The sequence below is a fragment of the Zingiber officinale genome, chromosome 7A, assembly GCF_018446385.1.
Source record: "Zingiber officinale cultivar Zhangliang chromosome 7A, Zo_v1.1, whole genome shotgun sequence".
Lineage (NCBI taxonomy): Eukaryota > Viridiplantae > Streptophyta > Magnoliopsida > Zingiberales > Zingiberaceae > Zingiber > Zingiber officinale.
Genome location: NC_055998.1, coordinates 99,791,501 through 99,810,221, shown reverse-complemented (window position 1 = coordinate 99,810,221; position 18,721 = coordinate 99,791,501). Strand labels below are relative to the sequence as shown.

The following is an 18,721-nucleotide window of genomic DNA, read 5'->3' as shown; positions in this document are numbered from 1 at the left end:
TTTCTCCCGTCATAAATTCGAACTACAACTTCCCTCAACGTTGTCGACCCCGAACTATAACCCGAGTAGATTAACACACGCCTGGGAAGAAGAATGTAACTTTCTTTTAAAATCTTAAATCTCTTTTTTAAAAAATAAACAAATCTAGTGAAGTCTCTTCAATACTTGTTTATAATTTAAACCAATTATGTTTGAAATATGAAAATAATTATTTTTACTATTTTAAGAAAAAAAATTCTTGCTTTTTTTTCTTCATATATGCAGAACCAAAAAAACCTAATATATATATTTCAAAAAATAAAGATGATTCAAAGGGATATTGAGGTATTGTTAATATCCGATCAATAAATTTATATTTTAGGCGTTTCCAGGATTTAAAACAAAAAAAAAGACGAAAAATTAAAATGATCTAGAAATTTTGGGGATAATTCAGCCCTAAAAGCAACTGTCAGTTGGGCCCAAACCGTAGGGTTTGTCCGATTCGGAATCTTTTCAACTGAATTAAATGGACCTTTCACGGGCACTGCCCTTTCTTTCACGTGCGCTGCGCGTGATCTGAGTCCTTAATAGAATCCTCTAGCCATGGTTTGCATCTCGGTGCGCCGCCGGTGCCCTCGATCTCGTCGAATTCATTTCGGGCCTTTCTTTTTCTCTATTTCTCGATTCGGGGTCCCGGAGTCTGGATACTGGAAGAGGTAGGGATTCTTGATATTGCTTCCCTTTTTTATTTACTGTTGTTTCTTGATTTGATCTGTAAGTTTTTTCCTTCCTCCGATCTATCGAGCGATCGAAATTTTTCTGATGGGTTTTCACTGATACCGATCGAATGATGCACGCAGAGTAGGACTAGGGCTTTTGGTCTCGCACCATGGACGAATCGTTCTCGGATGCTGCAGTAAGGCCTCGAGTTCCTTCTTTGTTTCTGAAGCATCTTAAGATAAATATGATCGGATCTGTTTTGGTCTAGTTTGACTGCTGTAGATCCTATTGTCTTTATAGAAAGTAGCCATGATCTATTGATTGTGCACATGTTTGATCGCTCTCAGTACTCCTATATCGATTGCCCATGACTATATGCATAATTATTCACAAAATTAACTTTGCCGACAAGTATGTCCATGACATTATTTCGGAAGGTTTTTAAATTAGTGTAGTCTGGGACTGCTTGAATAAGCAAAATCCTCTTGAAATAAGTAATTTCAGAATCTAACCATATAGTATTTGTATGGCATTTCCAAATCTACCGACTTATTTTGTATCATCAATTGCCAAACTAGTTATTCACACAAGCAGGTTAGTTGTTTTTTTTTATTATACTTATGTTTTGTAACCTTTTTCAAGTTTAGTTACTTAATTGTGATAGCTAAAATATTCTATTCCATAGTTTATAGTAATATAATAGTAAATTATAGTCTACAAGTTCAAATTTGATAATCTATTTATGCATTTTTTTCTTAAATGGTAGAATGCCTTGAGACCTTTACTTGCTGCAAATCCTTTTGTAGCCTAGTCCAGCATGCACTCAAGCTATGTGCCAAGCACACATCCCAGTTAATGAGCTTGTACTTGTGGTGGCTGTACTGGCAAAATACCTTTTTTCTAATATCAACATGTTTGTGTTGGTAGTCCTTGATGAGAGGTAGCATCAGCCTTCATACTCAGAGGCTCACTAGAAACAATTATCTTTAACGAGATGACAGTAGGTTGAGTACCTTTTTTTTGGGGCATTACCCAAGCATTAACCTAACCAAGTGATTGCTACCTAAATCCGAACTCATCTCTTATGATTTATTAGTATGTAAAGCTCTTAATATCTGACTTAAATGTGTATAAAATGCATGTACACATAAATACCCATGAATTTAGCCAAATCCAAACTTTACCTAAACTCCATTTGTTTATATGATCTTACTAGCTAAACTTGGCTAAAACCAAACTATTAGATCTTTGAACATCACTTAAGTGTCTTGAGTAGGTCTGGGTTTCTATGATTACTATGTATTGCTATCCCTAAAATTTTAGAAGTTGTCTCTTGATGATAGATAATCAACTCACTGTATGGTATGTGAATGCAGGGGCACATGCAATCAAAATTAAAAAAAAAAAAATGTTAGGCATACTCAGATGTAGCTCACGTATACGGTATATCCAACAAAGTATATGGATTAATTCATCCAACTCACAATTCCACATAGAATATCTAAAGAATAATCTTAATGTGCAATGCAATATAACATGTTGAATAGGATATGTTTATTTGTAATGTCCATATGATTAATATCTAAAGCGTTTATCACTTACAGAACAAATGTTTTACTTGACACTACAAATTATGTGCTACCACTTCAAAAACATGATTTAGTATGTTGCAATCATAAGGATCTTCTTCATTGGAGAAAAAACATTATATAAGTCTTCATTAAGTTCTAGATCATCAAATGAACCAAACTAAGTTTTTCCCTTTTCACTCGATAGATGGCCCTCTTAGCTCGCATATGCACTTGACCCAAGTTGGTTGTAGAGGTGCTTGATTAGGTTCTTGAATTGTCTATTGGTACCTCATATTGCATATGTGATGTGATTCCTTGTCTAAAATGAGTAGGTGGTTACATATGTGCCCACTCAGAGCACTTTTTATCTTTAGTTTGGCAGATCCTCAATTTTGGCGAGGGTATACAAACAATATTCACAGATTACCTGACACAAGGGTCTGTCATGGTTTGAACTGGTGAGGCTGCAGGATTTGATGGATTAGTGGCCTATCATGCCTATAAAAAGGGTTTGCATTAAGAATTTATCTGCTCTGTTACTTGTGAGGGCATCATATCATAATGCAGGCAAAATGACTTCCTTAACTTAAGCAAGAGTGACAAATTTAATAAATGTAAAAAAGAAAAATATGAAATTCAGAAATGAAAAGAAAAAAGGTTTTAGTTGTAATGTGATTCCTATCTATTTTTAAGTTTTTGAAAAACTTTGTTGCTATCTAGGTATATTGGATATAGATGATGACAATATTCATTCATTTTGATCAATATGATGAAACAAGAAAGAAAAGGACATAGGACTATAATCTTCTCAAAAGATAGTGTTATTTTATATCTGTGAGATTTAAAAAAATAGCTAAATTTTCTTGTTCCTTATTAAATAGTTTTATTGTATTTGAATGGATTGTGTTTTTTAGATACTTTTTCTAAATTAAGATAGAAAATAAGTTATCACAAAATATTTGAAGTTACTCGAATTAGTCAATAACTTGAAAGATCGAAAGATACGATAGAGGGGGGATGAATATCACACATTAAAAATTTTTCTTTTCAAGCGTTAAAACAAGAGTAGTGCAACGAAAAATAAAGACAAGTTTCGGTTACTTGGTTCGGAGCTTAAGTCGGCTCCTACTCTAAGGCCCGCGATCCTTGATCGCACCGTTGGGCAATCCACTAAAACTCTTCTTTCCAAAACTTTGGAAATAAGCAATTCGTACAATGAAATATAAGATAGTAATAGTCTACTATCTTATTTGAATTTAAGTACAATGCAAGCTAAAATAAAGTATATTGAAAAAGAGTATAGATGGAGATTGTTGGCGGCTTGTCGGAGTAATAGTTTACTTGAAGATGTGTTGCAGAGCAGTAGCACGAACTGAGCTTTTGCACAGAGGTGAACAGAAGAATTGATGCCTGCCTCGGACCTCGAGCTCTCCTTTTATAAGCATGGTTCGATCGATTGATAAACTCATCGGTCGACTAATCCGTTCGGTTGACCGAACCTCCTATCGGTAGACTGTGTTTTCCTTCTTTGATAAGATTTGATCTTCGTGCATTTATGATCTTTAATGGTTCGGTTGACTGATTATCATATTCGGTCTATCAGATAGTGAACTTTCCTTGTTCGTCGAGATTCGCATTTCTTCATTAATGATGTGATCGTTCGGTCAACCGATCCCTGTGTTCGGTCGACTGATCAGCCTGGCTTCCTTTTTTTACTTCGGCTCGAACCTTTGAGTGAACTCTGTTCTACTCTGGTCTGAATTCTGGTCTGAGTCGATCTGGTTCGGTCGATCGATCCTTGTGTTCGGTTGATCGATCCCTGTGTTCGGTCGACCGATTAGGTCGATTCCTGTAAAACAGAGTTAAACACAATATAGCAAAATAAAGTTAGGACAATAATATATGAATAGTAAGATGTATGAGTAGTATTTGACAGTAACTGTCTTGATCTCAATTTGGAAGCCTTTCCGGTTTCTTCAGTTGGATCAGCGACCTAGGGTTTGCTCCTTCCCGAAACACGACCTCACCTTCACTCCTCTCTAATTTGTTTACCTCAACCTACCTGCTAACCATTGGTCCTCCAGACCTGTTTGGACTTTGCTGCTTAGCATCAGATCGGCTCACCAAGACTTCCTCTCGATCTTTGGTGCTCCAAACCTATTGAGCTACCCTGCCAAGTGTCGGGTCCTCTCGACCCACTTGGGTTTCCTACCTGGCCTCCACGATCTGCTAAGACTTCCTCAGTTGAGCAAGCATCATGTACACTTAGTTAACTTATTAGATCACAACATGACTTAACTTGAACTTTTGACAACATCAAAACTCAGGTTCGATTCTGGTCCATCCTACATCAACAATCTCTTCTTTTTGATGTTTGACAACTAAGATTCACAGTTAAGTTGATAACATATGCAAAGATAAGTAAACAAATAATTTTTTTACTTAATACTTCCCCTGAGTATGTTGAAATATACGATGACTCTAATACAACATGAGATAAGATGGTATCAAAGTTGAAAATAGTAGCTAAAAGTGTACTCGGTGAGTCAAAGGGACATGCACCACTAAGTAAAGAATCTTGGTGGCGGAATGAGAAAGTATAAGAGAAAGTGAAAGCAAAGCGAATAGCTTATAAGGAATTATATATTTGTAAGAACGAAGAAAACTTAAAAAAATATACAATAGCCAAGAAAGAAGCTAAGAAAGTAGTGAGTGAAGCAAACAAAGAAACTTTTGAACGGTTATATCAAAAATTGGATACAAAAGAAGGAGAAAAAGATATTTATAGAATAGCTAAAGTGAGAGAAAGGAAAACAAGAGATCTTAGCTAAATAAAATGTATTAAAGATGAATGTAATAGGGTATTAGCAAACGATGAAGAAATAAAAGAGCGGTGGAAGAGATATTTTCATCAACTTTTTAATGAAAGTTTAGGTGACCAACTTAACTTAGGTAATTTAAGTAGGTCAAATGAGCATAGAAATTTTAATTTTTATCGCAGAATTCAAACTTCAGAAGTAAAACAAACTTTAAATGAGATGCACAATGGAAAAATCTTTGGACCAGATGATATTCCGATAGAGGTATGGAAGTGCTTAGGGAAACAAGGTATTGAATGACTTATAAAATTATTTAACATGATATTGAAAATGAAAAAAATGTCAAATCAATGGAGGATAAGTACTCTAGTTCCCTTATATAAGAATAAGGGAGACGTACAAAATTGTGCAAACTATAGGGGTATTAAACTAATGAGTCATACTATGAAATTTTGGAAAAAAGTAATAGAAAAAAGATTAAAAAAGGAGACCACAGTGACAGAAAATCAATTTGGGTTCATGCATGGAAGATCGATAATAGAAGCTATACATCTTCTTAGACAATTAATTGAAAAATATCGGGAGCAAAAATAAGATCTACACATGGTATTCATTGACTTATAAAAAGCTTATGATAGAGTCCCAAGAAAAATTATATGGAGAATTTTAGAAAAGAGAGGTGTTAGCGTAACATATATTGAACTAATTAAGGATATGTATTAGGATGTAACGACCAGAGTAAAGACTTCAGGCGGAGTAACTGAAGCATTTCCAATAAAGATAAGGTTACATCAAGGATCAGCTCTAAGTCCCTATCTTTTTACACTAATTATGGACGAACTCACTGCGCACATTCAAGACACAGTACCATGGTGCATGTTGTTTGCAGATGATATTATTTTAATAGATGAGACACGTGAAGGAGTAAATGCTAAACTAGAATCTTGGAGGAAAACACTAGAAGGAAAAAGTTTTAAGCTTAGTAGATTAAAGACATAATATATAGAATTTAAATTTAGCAATATTAGAAGTAATGAAACAATTGTTAAGATAGGAGAGGACGAGTTGCTCGGAACCGAGAGATTTAAATATTTAGGATCATTTTTGCAAAATGATGGAGGGATTGAGAGAGATGTCTTATATAGAATACAAGCAGGATGGGTGAAATAGAGGGGAGCGTCGAGTGTTTTATGTGGCCGTAAAGTACCTTTTAAACTTAAAGGTAAATTCTATAAAACCGCAGTTAGACCTGCTATGTTATATGAAGCTGAATGTTGGGCTATAACTCGAGCTCATGAGCAGAAGATGAGGATGTTAAGGTGAATGTGTGGACATACGAGGATGGAAAAAATACGAAATGAGAGCATTAGAGAGAAAGTCGGAGTTGCATCTATTGAGGAAAAACTCCGAGAGACACGTTTAAGATGGTACGGACATGTACTTAGATGACCATTAAATGCTCCAGTTAGACGATGTGAAACTATGATAAACATACATATCAAACAAGGTAGAGGAAGACAAAAAAAGACTTGTTAGCAACAATAAAACAAGATAAAATTTATTTAAATATAGATGATGATATAATAGGAGATAGAGCTCAATGGCGTAAAAAGATTCATACAGCTGACCCCACCTAGTGGGAAAATGCTTGGTTGTTGTTGTTCTTGTTGTTGTGAATACTCCCCTGAGTTTAATAATTCCCCCTGAATTCACTATCTCTTTCCCTTTGACACACATCAAAAATAGAGGAAACATAAATAACAAATGTGAATCCATGAAGATGTCAAAAATATGGTTTTGAAAATAAGGACTGGTTAAAAAAAATTTAAGTAAGATTCTAAGATATTTAGATTTAAAAAGTAGACTTTTGAAAACTTATCCAAAGATTATAAAGATACATTCTGAAGATAAATTTTGAAAAGAAGTTTGAAAATTTTGGAAGTCAAATAAAAATTTGAAAGTAAGTTTGAACATTTGTTAAAGTTAAATTTTTAAAAATTTGCTAAGATAAATTTTTAAGCAGGGTAAGGTTGCGTACAATGGATCCTTCCCTGGACCCCGCATAACTGCTCTTGCTAAGATAATTTTTTTTTTTTTAAAATTTGTTAAGTTAAAAGTTTTCAAAATAATTTTAAAAATTTGTTAAAGAGAAATTTGAAAATGATTTTGAAGAAATTTTGTAAAGATAAGGGTTGAAAATAATTTTAAAAATATATTAAAGAAAAAATTTGAAAATAATTTTTTTTAAAAAATGTAAAGATAAAGGTTAGAAATAGTTTTGAAAATATGTTGAAAGAAATTTTTTTTTGAAAAATTAAGTTTGAATTTCCTTAGTCTTGAAAATTTTCAAAAATTGATATTGAAGCTTCTCCTAAAATTGAAAAGTACCTAAAAGTTCAAGCATGATTTTAAAAACTAAAAAAATATCTTTATGATGAAATGTCCAACCTTCATACTTAGCTAACTACCATTAGATAGCAACTGCTAATTTAAGTTGGTCAGTTTGAGTGTTTAGGTCTATCTAGTTGGTTACTAGCCAGATAACTCAAATTGATCAATATATTTGTTTAAAGTCTAGATTTATAGTGATTGACATAAGTTTCTGAAATCTTAGGCTAAGTCCTAAGCATCTCACAACAGTCTATGTTTCAAAATACACAAGCAAGGTATCTTATTGTGCTTGTGAGATGCTGGCTGCTAAAACTATAGGAGCATGCAATTCTACGCTAAGGCTTTGGCTAGTATGAAAAGATAAAATATTTTGAAAACAAATTTTGATAGGGGAATTTTGAAAAACTAATTAATAATTTTCAAAAATGTGTTAAGAAATAAGGAAACCTATTCTATAAAGCACATACCTAATTGCCTTTTTAAGTTACTAAATTCAGTTTTAGGTAAAGGCTTGGTGAATATATTGGCTAGGTTAGATTTTGAATCAATATAGTTAAGTTTGATGTTTCTTTTAGTAACATGATCCCTAACGAAGTGATGTTTAACTTCTATGTGTTTAGTTCTAGAGTGATTGTTCGATCGACCAATCCCTGTGTTCGGTCGATCGATCAGTCTGGCTTCCTTCTTTGCTTCGGCTCAATCTGATCTTTGCTATGTCATCATGGTTCGGTCAACCGATCATCTGGTTCGGTCGATCGATTAGTCTTTGATCGAACTATGTTATGCTCTGGTATGAATTTTGGTCAATCTGGTTCGGTTGACCGATCCCTGTGTTCGATCGACCGATCAAGCCAGTTCTTGCAAAACAGAGTTAAACACAATATATCTCTGCAAAACAAAGTTAGGACAAAATATACGAATAGTAAGATGCATGAGTAGTATTTGACAGTAAAACTGTCTTGATCTCAACTTGAAAATCTTTCGGGTTTCTTCATTTGGATCAGCGACCTAGGGTTTGTTCCTTCCCGGATACAACCTCACTATCGCTTCTTTCCAGTTTGTTTACCTCAATCTACCTGTCAAACATTGGTCCTCTAGACCTGTTTGGACCTTGCTGCTTAGCATCAGATTGGCTCATTAAGACTTCCTCTTGATCTGTGGTCCTCCAAACCTATCGAGCTACCCTGCCAAGTGTCGGGTCCTCTCGACCCACTTGGGCTTCCTACCTGGCTTCCACAATCTGTTAAGACTTCCCCGGTTGATTAAACATCATGTACATTTAGTTAACTTATTAGATTACAACATGATTTGAACTTTTGACAATATCAAAACTCAGATTCGATTCTGGTGTACCTGCATCAACATATCTCATATTTCATAATAAATTTTATGTGACCATTCCTGCCTTCTTTATTGAAAAAATACAAAATTTACAAGATTGTTAACAACAAAAGATAGTGTAGCCTGAGCATTCGCGAGCGTAGTATCATGTGACTTTATATGGCGAGTAACATGACTACTTCCATTGGAAGATTTGCAAGAAAATTCTTCCTTTCAATTCTTACATTCACTCTTCCCTTGCCATTTTTAGAAATGATGAGGGTCACCTAATGACAGTCTCATCCTTGTATCCTCAATGGAAGTGCTTTGAGGCTCATCTCCAATTTTGGTGCTTGCCACAACTTTTTTGACACAATGATGAGGTGAAAGATGATGTTGAATCTATTGGTAATGGTAATTGTCATATAGCCTTACCCAAGCTCATTCGCGTATGTTGATAAGAGACTAAAATGGTATGCAACTAAAATTGAGCAATTGAATAATGAAACAATATCTAGTAGAGTCGTCTATGTTGATTAACTAACATACACTAAATTAATCATCTTGATGCCTTGTGCATAATTTAGATACATATCTGGTAGAATAATAGATTAGCTCAGCCGTGTGTTGTTGATTAGAGACCCAAATGATATGTAACTGGGCATTCCTCTTTGTCCTCAAAAACCTCTTTCTAATGCAAATGTGTAGGATTAGTCAGTTGCCTGACTCAGGACCTGTCAAATATCGACCAGTAGTACTTACTTTGAACCTCTAAAATTAATTGATTTATCTGCTCTCTCTCTCTCTCTATATATATATAATGCAAAATGCAGAAGTTATAAAAGAATTCTAGCGTCATGCTTATTGGATGACCCTTTAATTTTATTTATTTATTATTATTGTTATTATTATTTTGCTTTATTCTTTTATACAAATGCTCACTTCAATATCTTGTTTGCTTTGATTCATCTGAGTGCTATAGCTGATTTCCTTATAAAAATGTCTCATTTGAAGTATATGTATTATCTTATCGACAGGGAAACGTAATCAGGGAGAGAGCAACTAACGGACTGAACCCTGGACTGGTGGTCTTGCTTTTTATTGGTGGACTTGTATTGTTATTCCTTGTTGGCAATTATGCTCTCTATACTTATGCACAGAGAACCCTTCCGCCTAGGAAGAAGAAGCCCGTGTCAAAAAAGAAGATGAAGAAGGAAAGGCTCAGGCAGGGGGTCAGTGCCCCTGGAGAATAAACATGCCCTAATAAACGAAGTGGGAGAACCCTATCAACTGTTTCGAGGTTTGGTTCCATGCCGATATGCATTTGAAACTGAGTTGTGTTGTAGCAGTGTGTGTGAACTTTGAATTTCCCTGTTCAATTGGTGTCAGTCCAACTAGTACTGCTTGTCTGAAGAAGAATTGTTGTGATTTACTAGTCTTGAATTGGTATATTAGGGTCCGATCTCCTAGTACATTTGTTTAGTATCAATAGTTTGTGTTTTTTCCTTTCAGTTAATAAATAGTACATCAATTTCTAGTGTAACTATCTTTTTTATGTTCACCAATTTCTGCTAAAGTGAAATCGAAGAGAAAGGGGCCAAAAGGGAATGGATAGGAAACTAAAATGACGAGATTTTTTGCGTTCTTCTTTTGAGAGAGACTGAAGAAAATATGAAGAATTTTTGCTTACGTTTCAGAAAATCCTTTTTATCATAGAAAAAAATATTCTTATGTCAGAAAGCTATGTAATAATCTATACAGTATTAACTTATTATTTTCGGCAATTTACCAAAAGGCGTATAAAGGTTAATGTATTTATCAAAAAGTGTATCATGATTTTATATTTACCAAAAGGTGGAGTTTATCAAAGTCAATTCTCAGATTAACCCTCTGGCTAACCTGGCAACCGCCTTTTTCAAACACATTTTTCCAAGCATCCAAGCCGAAAGTAGAATAGAAAAATAATTTGTGATTCGGATACACATCTTCTCACCGTCTCTCTCCCTTCATCCCTCTGTGTGGTGTTATAAACTTGAAAGAAAAAAAAATATATGAACCCTGCGCTTGCCATTACTGCTCGTGGCGGTTGACGATTGCAATAGACGAGTTAGGTTTATGACATAATTGCGTAAGAGTTGCTAGAGGAGACGAAGGACAAATTAAGTTAAGAAGGTCAGCCGAGAAGGACAAACTTCTTGCAAGAGGGAAATTAGTAGAAGCACACATTTAAAGATTTAGACATGTATGTATGGATTTTTTTACTGTAAAATAGGCTAGTGAAGGTAAATAAAAAGTACACCATTTGTGTGTGAAGGGTGGCAGCAAAAAGTGGTTTTATGGTTATTTTTGGTTGTGTGGGGAATAATATTCAATAACACCTGAATTATGATGTAATAGAAGACTTAATCGATTTAATTCATGTTAGTTTTTGACGTAAATAGTTAAGTTTGGCTAAAAATTATTTATTTATGGTTTAGGGTTTAGTCAGTGGTGGGTCTAGTTTACAAGAAGTATCTGCTTCAAAAGTGGCCTGATATCATAGATATCAGGCCCAAGGTGGACCTGATATATATGATATCAGGCCCAAGGTGTGCCTGATATATATGATATCAGGCCCAATGATATCAGGCCCACCTTGGGCCTGATATATATGATATCAGGCCCATCTTGGGCCTGATATCGATAATGTGTTATGTGGTTAAAATTTTACTTTTACATCAGACCCTTCCTAGTTTGAGCAAAATTACAATTTAACTACAGAAAAAGATTATGGAGTTGCAAATTTACTAAAATAGTTTGTAATTTATTTATCAGGGATGATCATATAACTGACGAAATTCTATCTGAGATATGGAATACTCTTGATGCAACTTCTAGCATTGGACATGCGGATAATGTAGGAGAAGTATCCAGAACAAATATTCCATCATCTTCACAGTATAGTTGTGTGCATAACACAAATAGAAATACAAGCAGTAATTTCACATTTGATCTAAATGAAGAAGCTAGTATTCAAGAAGATGAGGTTCTGAACCCGTGTGCAACACTTGTTGATTACTATGAGCCTAGTTGGAGTGAGGAGGAAGGGTATTATAACCGAAATGGAGAGGAAATGCAATGCAATACAGATGTACAAGAATTCTTTGCTGATGATATGCAGATTGAACAATATGAAATATCTCAAGAGCAGTACAGTGACTTAGAGGAGGAGTTCCCAATAGCTGATGATCCATATATTCTAAATTCTCGATTGCTCAAAAGGCCAATTGAAGAGGCAACAGATCAGCATGAATTTTTTGTAGGACAGATATTTCAGTCTCGACAAGAGTTCAAGAATGAACTTGTGAAGCATGCCATGGTTAAACATATGAGATATAACCCAGTTGACACTCGGAAAAATAAAGTAAAAGCTGTCTGCTTCAATCAACCGTGTAAGTGGAGAGTAGTTGCCAGGGGGGATGTCGAGTTCATTGTTACGAAATATATAAAGGAACACCAATGTGGGACCATTAGGGAAAGTGTTGATCATCAAGCATGCTCTTCATCCTTTGTAGCTTCTTTTGTTGAAGAGCAATTTCTTGCTAATGAACAATACAAGCCAAGTATGATTATAGCAGATATAAAAGCCAGGTTCGGAGTGACCATATCCTACAGAAAAGCTTACATAGCTCGAGAGAAAGCGATGAAGAAAGTTGTTGGAGATTATGATCAAGCATATAGAGATCTTCCACTATATCTGCGTGAGTTAAGAGTAAGGGATCCTGAAACCTATGTTGCACTACACAGGAATGGGGATAATCAGTTCCAACGATGCTTTTGGGGTTTTGGAGCTTGTAGGAGAGTATTCAGGTCTTATCTGCGTAAATTAATTGGAATTGATGCCACACACCTAAGAGGCAAATATCCGGGTGTGTTGTTGATGGCTACATCAATAGATGCTAATGACAATGTCCTCCCAGTAGCGTTTGGAATCGCTGAAGTTGAATGTGGGTCTGCATGGGAGTGGTTTCTGGATCATACAAAGAGATTCTTTAATGTTGATCCAGAGTCAATGAGTATAGTATCAGATAGACATCGTGGCATTATAGCAGCAGTTAGGAAAGTCTACCCTACTGCCCATCATGCTTTTTGTTGCCACCACATGTCTTGCAATATGGTAACAGATACTGGCAGTAGGTCAGGTTTAGGGTTGTTTTGGGCAGCTGCTCGAGCAAACACAACACTACAATATGATCTCATAATGCAGTCCATGCTTGAAAAACATCCAGATGCTCATAAGTGGCTTCAGAACATTGACCCTAAAAGATGGGCTAATGCACACTTTAGTGGGAGAAGGTACACAATGCTAACCACCAATTGTGTAGAGAGTTTAAATGCTTTGTTCAAGGAGACGCGTGAACTTCCGATAAACAGGTTAATTGATAATACCAGAAGAAAGGTAGCTCAATGGTTCTGTAACCGTAAGGAGGAAGCGTCGAAATGGTATGTAGCGTTGACACCTCATGCTACCAAAGAAATGCAATCAAGGAGGGAGAAAGCTAGACGATATAAAGTCCACCCCTACTCTCAATCCGAAATGGAAGTAAAGACATGGGGTGCTTCATACATTGTTGATTTGGAGAGGAAATATTGTAACTGTGGGGAGTTTCAAATTTCAGGATTGCCTTGCTCACATGCAAATGTCGTCATAATTCACCGGAACATGGATACACTCCCATATTGTGAGCATTACTTTCATTCACATAATTGGAAAACGACATACATGGATCGTATTTACCCCTGTCGAAGTAAAGAATTTTGGCCTAGGGGTGTCAACAACATTATAGTGCTATGTCCCCGTAGCCTTGTGCAGCCTGGTAGGCGAAAGAAGGCAAGGATCGAGTCAAAACATAATGGGAAGGTAAAAATCAAATGCAGCAGGTGCAAATAACTGGGCCATAATCGGAGGACCTATAGAATGTCGCCAGCCCCTGGATCTTGACTGAATTGTAAATTGGAGGAGTTGAGGCATATGTTTTGTATGAAGTACATAAATAGGTTTGTAAGACAAACAGTTGTTAAAAGTGATGTTTCTGTTATATACGTTTATGGAGTATTTAGTTTGTGTTACAGTTTTATGGTAAGTATGAGAAGTGTAAACCATCACCTGCAAGGCAGAAATAATACTTCACACCATATCTCCATTGTGTCAAATAAAAATGCGATACATTTCAATTCAACAGGAAGGGGTTCATAATTTCAAAGTCACATTAATATGTAGTGAAATATAGATGTGTTAAAACATGCACAAAGGGAGTGTAGTAATCCATTCCATAGGGTAGAAAAAGAAAAGGTGTGCACTGTTCCGTGCCTACTGGCACGGTGCCATACTTCCTAATCCATGGTGTATAAATTATGTTTGACACCATAAATACCATCTTCCCACCAAGACCTTCACAGGGGACTTGATTTCATGAAAATCCAAGTAGGGGAGGGCCATCAGTGGGTTCTGGTCAAAACCCACTGATGGACCTAGACACATCGGATTGGACCCATTTCAGCGCTAGTGGTATTCTGGAGTTGCAAGGACTCAGAATCTGGTGGAAAATCATTATTTAAATATTTATAGGTGCTGGGAAAAATTTAAAATACAATCAGCCTCCGTTGGGCCTGATATGCTTGGATATCAGGCCCAACGTGGGCCTGATATGAATATCATTTAATAAAGCAGTATTCTATCTCCCCCTAATATAAACTCCAAGCATTCTTACAGGGGCCTGATCAAAATAATAAAATAACATCAATTTTAATAGTCACCTTCCATAGGGTAGAAAAGAAAAGGTGGCAACTAGCACGGAGCCATACTTCGTAATCCATGGTGTATAAATTATGTTTGACACCATAAATACCATCTCCCCACCAAGACCTTCACAGGGGACTTGATTTCATGAAAATCCAAGTAGGGGAGGGCCATTAGTGGGTTTTGGTCAAAACCCACTGATGGACCTAGACACATCGGATTGGACCCATTTCAGCTCTAGTGGTATTCTGGAGTTGCAAGGACTCAGAATCTGGTGGCAAATAATTATTTAAGTATTTATAGGTGCTGGGAAAAATTTAAAATACAATCAGCCTCCGTTGGGCCTGATATACTTGGATATCAGGCCCAACGTGGGCCTGATATGAGTGCATATCAGGCCCAACGTGGGCCTGATATCCAAGCATATCAGGCCCAAAGTGGCCTTGGCACTTATAAATGGCAACTGGCACGGAGCCATACTTCGTAATCTATGGTGTATAAATTATGTTTGACACCATAAATACCATCTCCCAACCAAGACCTTCACAGGGGACTTGATTTCATGAAAATCCAAGTAGGAGAGGGTCATCAGTGGGTTTTGGTCAAGCATATCAGGCCCAACGGAGGCTGATTGTATTTTAAATTTTCCCCAGCACCTATAAATATTTAAACAATTATTTGCCACCAGATTCTGAGTCCTTGCAACTCCAGAATACCATTAGAGCTGAAATGGGTCAAATCTGATGTGTCTAGGTCCATCAATGGGTTTTGACCAAAACCCACTGATGGCCCTCCCCTACTTGGATTTTCATGAAATCAAGTCCCCTTGAAGGTCTTGGTTGGGAGATGGTATTTATGGTGTCAAACATAATTTATACACCATGGATTACGAAGTATGGCTCCGTGCCAGTTGCCATTTATAAGTGCCAAGGCTACTTTGGGCCTGATATGCTTGGATATCAGGCCCACGTTGGGCCTGATATGCACTCATATCAGGCCCACGTTGGGTCTGATATCCAAGCATATCAGGCCCAACGGAGGCTGATTGTATTTTAAATTTTTCCCAGCACCTATAAATATTTAAACAATTATTTGCCACCAGATTCTGAGTCCTTGCAACTCCAGAATACCACTAGAGCTGAAATGGGTCCAATCCGATGTGTCTAGGTCCATCAGTGGGTTTTGACCAAAACTCACTGATGACCCTCCCCTACTTGGATTTTCATGAAATCAAGTCCCCTGTGAAGGTCTTGGTTGGGAGATGGTATTTATGGTGTCAAACATAATTTATACACCATGGATTACGAAGTATGGCTCCGGCCAGTTGCCATTTATAAGTGCCAAGGCCACTTTGGGCCTGATATGCTTGGATATCAGGCCCACGTTGGGCCTGATATGCACTCATATCAGGCCCATGTTGGGCCTGATATCCAAGTATATTAGGCCCAACGGAGGCTGATTGTATTTTAAATTTTTCCCAGCACCTATAAATATTTAAACAATTATTTGCCACAAGATTCTGAGTTCTTGCAACTCCAGAATACCACTAGAGCTGAAATGGGTCCAATCCGATGTGTCTAGGTCCATCAGTGGGTTTTGACCAAAACCCACTGATGGCCCTCCCCTACTTGGATTTTCATGAAATCAAGTCCTCAGTGAAGGTCTTGCTGGGGAGATGGTATTTATGGTGTCAAACATAATTTATACACCATGTATTACGAAGTATGGCTCTGTGCCAGTTGCAATTTATTTTTTCATAAGGAGCATGGTAGCACATTTTGAGTTTATAGAAAAGGGGAGATTCTTGCTAAATTTATAAGAAAGGATACCATACCAAGACCACTTTGGGCCTAATATGCTTGGATATCAGGCCCACGTTGGGCCTGATATCCACTCGTATCAGGCCCAACGGAGGCTGATTGTATTTTAAATTTTTCCCAGCTCCTATAGATATTTAAATAATTATTTGCCACCAGATTCGGAGTCCTTCCAACTCCATAAAACCACTAGAACTGAAATGGGTCCAATCACAGGTGTCTAGGTCCATCAGTGGGTTTTGACCAAAATCCACTGATGGGCCTCCCCTACTTGGATTTTCATGAAATCAAGTCCCCAGTGAAGGTCTTGCTGGGGAGATGGTATTTATGATGTCAAACATAATTTATACACCATGGATTACGAAATATGGCTCCGTGTCATTGGCACGGAACAGTACCAAGGCCACTTTGGGCCTGATATGCTTGGATATCAGGTCCACGTTGGGCCTGATATGCACTCATATCAGGCCCACGTTGGGCCTGATATACAAGCATATCGGGCCCAACGGAGGCTGATTGTATTTTAATTTTCTCCCAACACCTTTAGAAATTTAAATAATGATTTGCCACCAGATATGGAGTCCTTGAAACTCCAGAATACCACTAGAACTAAAATCTGTCCAATCCGAGGTGTCTAGGTCCATCAGTGGGTTTTGACCAAAACCCACTGATACCCCTCCCCTACTTGGATATAATAGAAATCAATTCCCCTGTGAAGGTCTTGGTGGGGATATGGTATATATGGTGTAAAACATAATTTATACACCATGGATTAGAAGGTATGGCTCCGTGCCAGTTGGCACGGAACACTGCACAGCTTTTCTTTTCTACCGTATGGAAAGTGACTTTTAAAATTGATGTTATTTTATTATTTTGATCAGGCCCCTGTTAGCATGCTTGGAGTTTATATTAGGGGGAGAAAGAATAATGCTTTATTAATTGATACTCATATCAGGCCCACGTTGGGCCTAATATGCCATCATATCGAAATTAATTTTTATAATATATATATATATATATATATATATATATATATATATATATATATATATATATATATATATATATATATATAATGATTTGCCACCATCTTCTGAGTCCTTGCAACTCCAGAATACCACTAGAGCTGAAATGGGTCCAATCAGAGGTGTCAAGGTCCATCAGTGGGTTTTGACCAAAACCCACTGATGGCCCTCCCCTACTTGGTTCTACCTGAAATCATGTTCCCTGTGAAGTTCTAACTGGGAAGATGGTATATCTGGTGTCAAAACGTATTTATACCCCATTTCTAATAAGGTATTGCTCCGTGGCAGTTGGCACGGAACCTAGTGACGTGCTCTGGAAACCGACTGTTGGTCCGAGCCTATTTGATTTTTTAAACAATCCCAACCGTTACCATGTTTTCAGTTTTGAGAAGATAGAAATGGTGTGCATTACAACTTATATACATTGTCTCTTTCCACTGATAAGCACCAGCATTGCATTTTGTATATTGTGATTTATATTTCTGACTAATCACTATGCAATATTATTAATATTCCAGTGACAGTTTCTAATATTCTCATACACTACATACCACCGTATTATACAACAAAGACTACATACAAAGATATTAAAAGTCCTACACTACGTAATAATTGCATTTACATTCTATACAAGTTTTTGCCTTACAAGACTGGATATTTAATCCAATGTTTGAAAATATTTATCCCTCAAAATTGCTACCATTACATCAATTCTAATATTTTTCATGTCTCCTTGTTTGAAGTCCATCTTCATATCATATAGGAGACATCGAATGTATTGCATCACAAAGAAGCCACAGTCAACGCTGTAAAGAACAACAGCATTTTAATTGTCAATATTTTTTTATCAATTATTTATATTCACACGTTGTGCTCTATTTACCTTGCTTGTTGTTGTGGACATTCAATTGTGCGAGAGACCCATCTATCAAACGGATAATGTCTTTCCAAGTTTGGATGAATAGCAGCAACATGCTCACGACTATATAATTTAAAATCTGATATCTGAAGATTGAAGAGGAAATTTCCATTTTCCATCAACTAGCATTTATATTAAAATACAAACAATATCATAATTATTAGATGCTCACCGCTGCTTCAAATTCATATTTGTATTTACTTCCACTTGCAAGAGAATTGTACTTATTGAACGTCATTGATTTGGTGTCCACCACCAGCAAGTGGAAGTGTGCATTATCACTGCACAAAGGTATAAATATATACCTTACCTCTTCATCTCGTCTATCCGTCTTTATCATGTGTTGGAAGGCAAACTTACTTGACGATTTCATTAATGACT

The 18,721-nt window shown here is 36.5% G+C and overlaps 1 long non-coding RNA gene across 1 annotated transcript; it reads left to right on the top strand.

Annotated features, from left to right (window-relative positions):
• The first annotated feature begins 556 nt into the window (after positions 1 to 556).
• LOC122001900 lies at positions 557 to 10,343 on the top strand. The gene is made up of 3 exons (XR_006117519.1): positions 557 to 695; positions 840 to 895; positions 9,838 to 10,343. It is a non-coding gene; the product is annotated as an uncharacterized LOC122001900 (long non-coding RNA).
• The last annotated feature ends 8,378 nt before the right edge of the window (positions 10,344 to 18,721 follow it).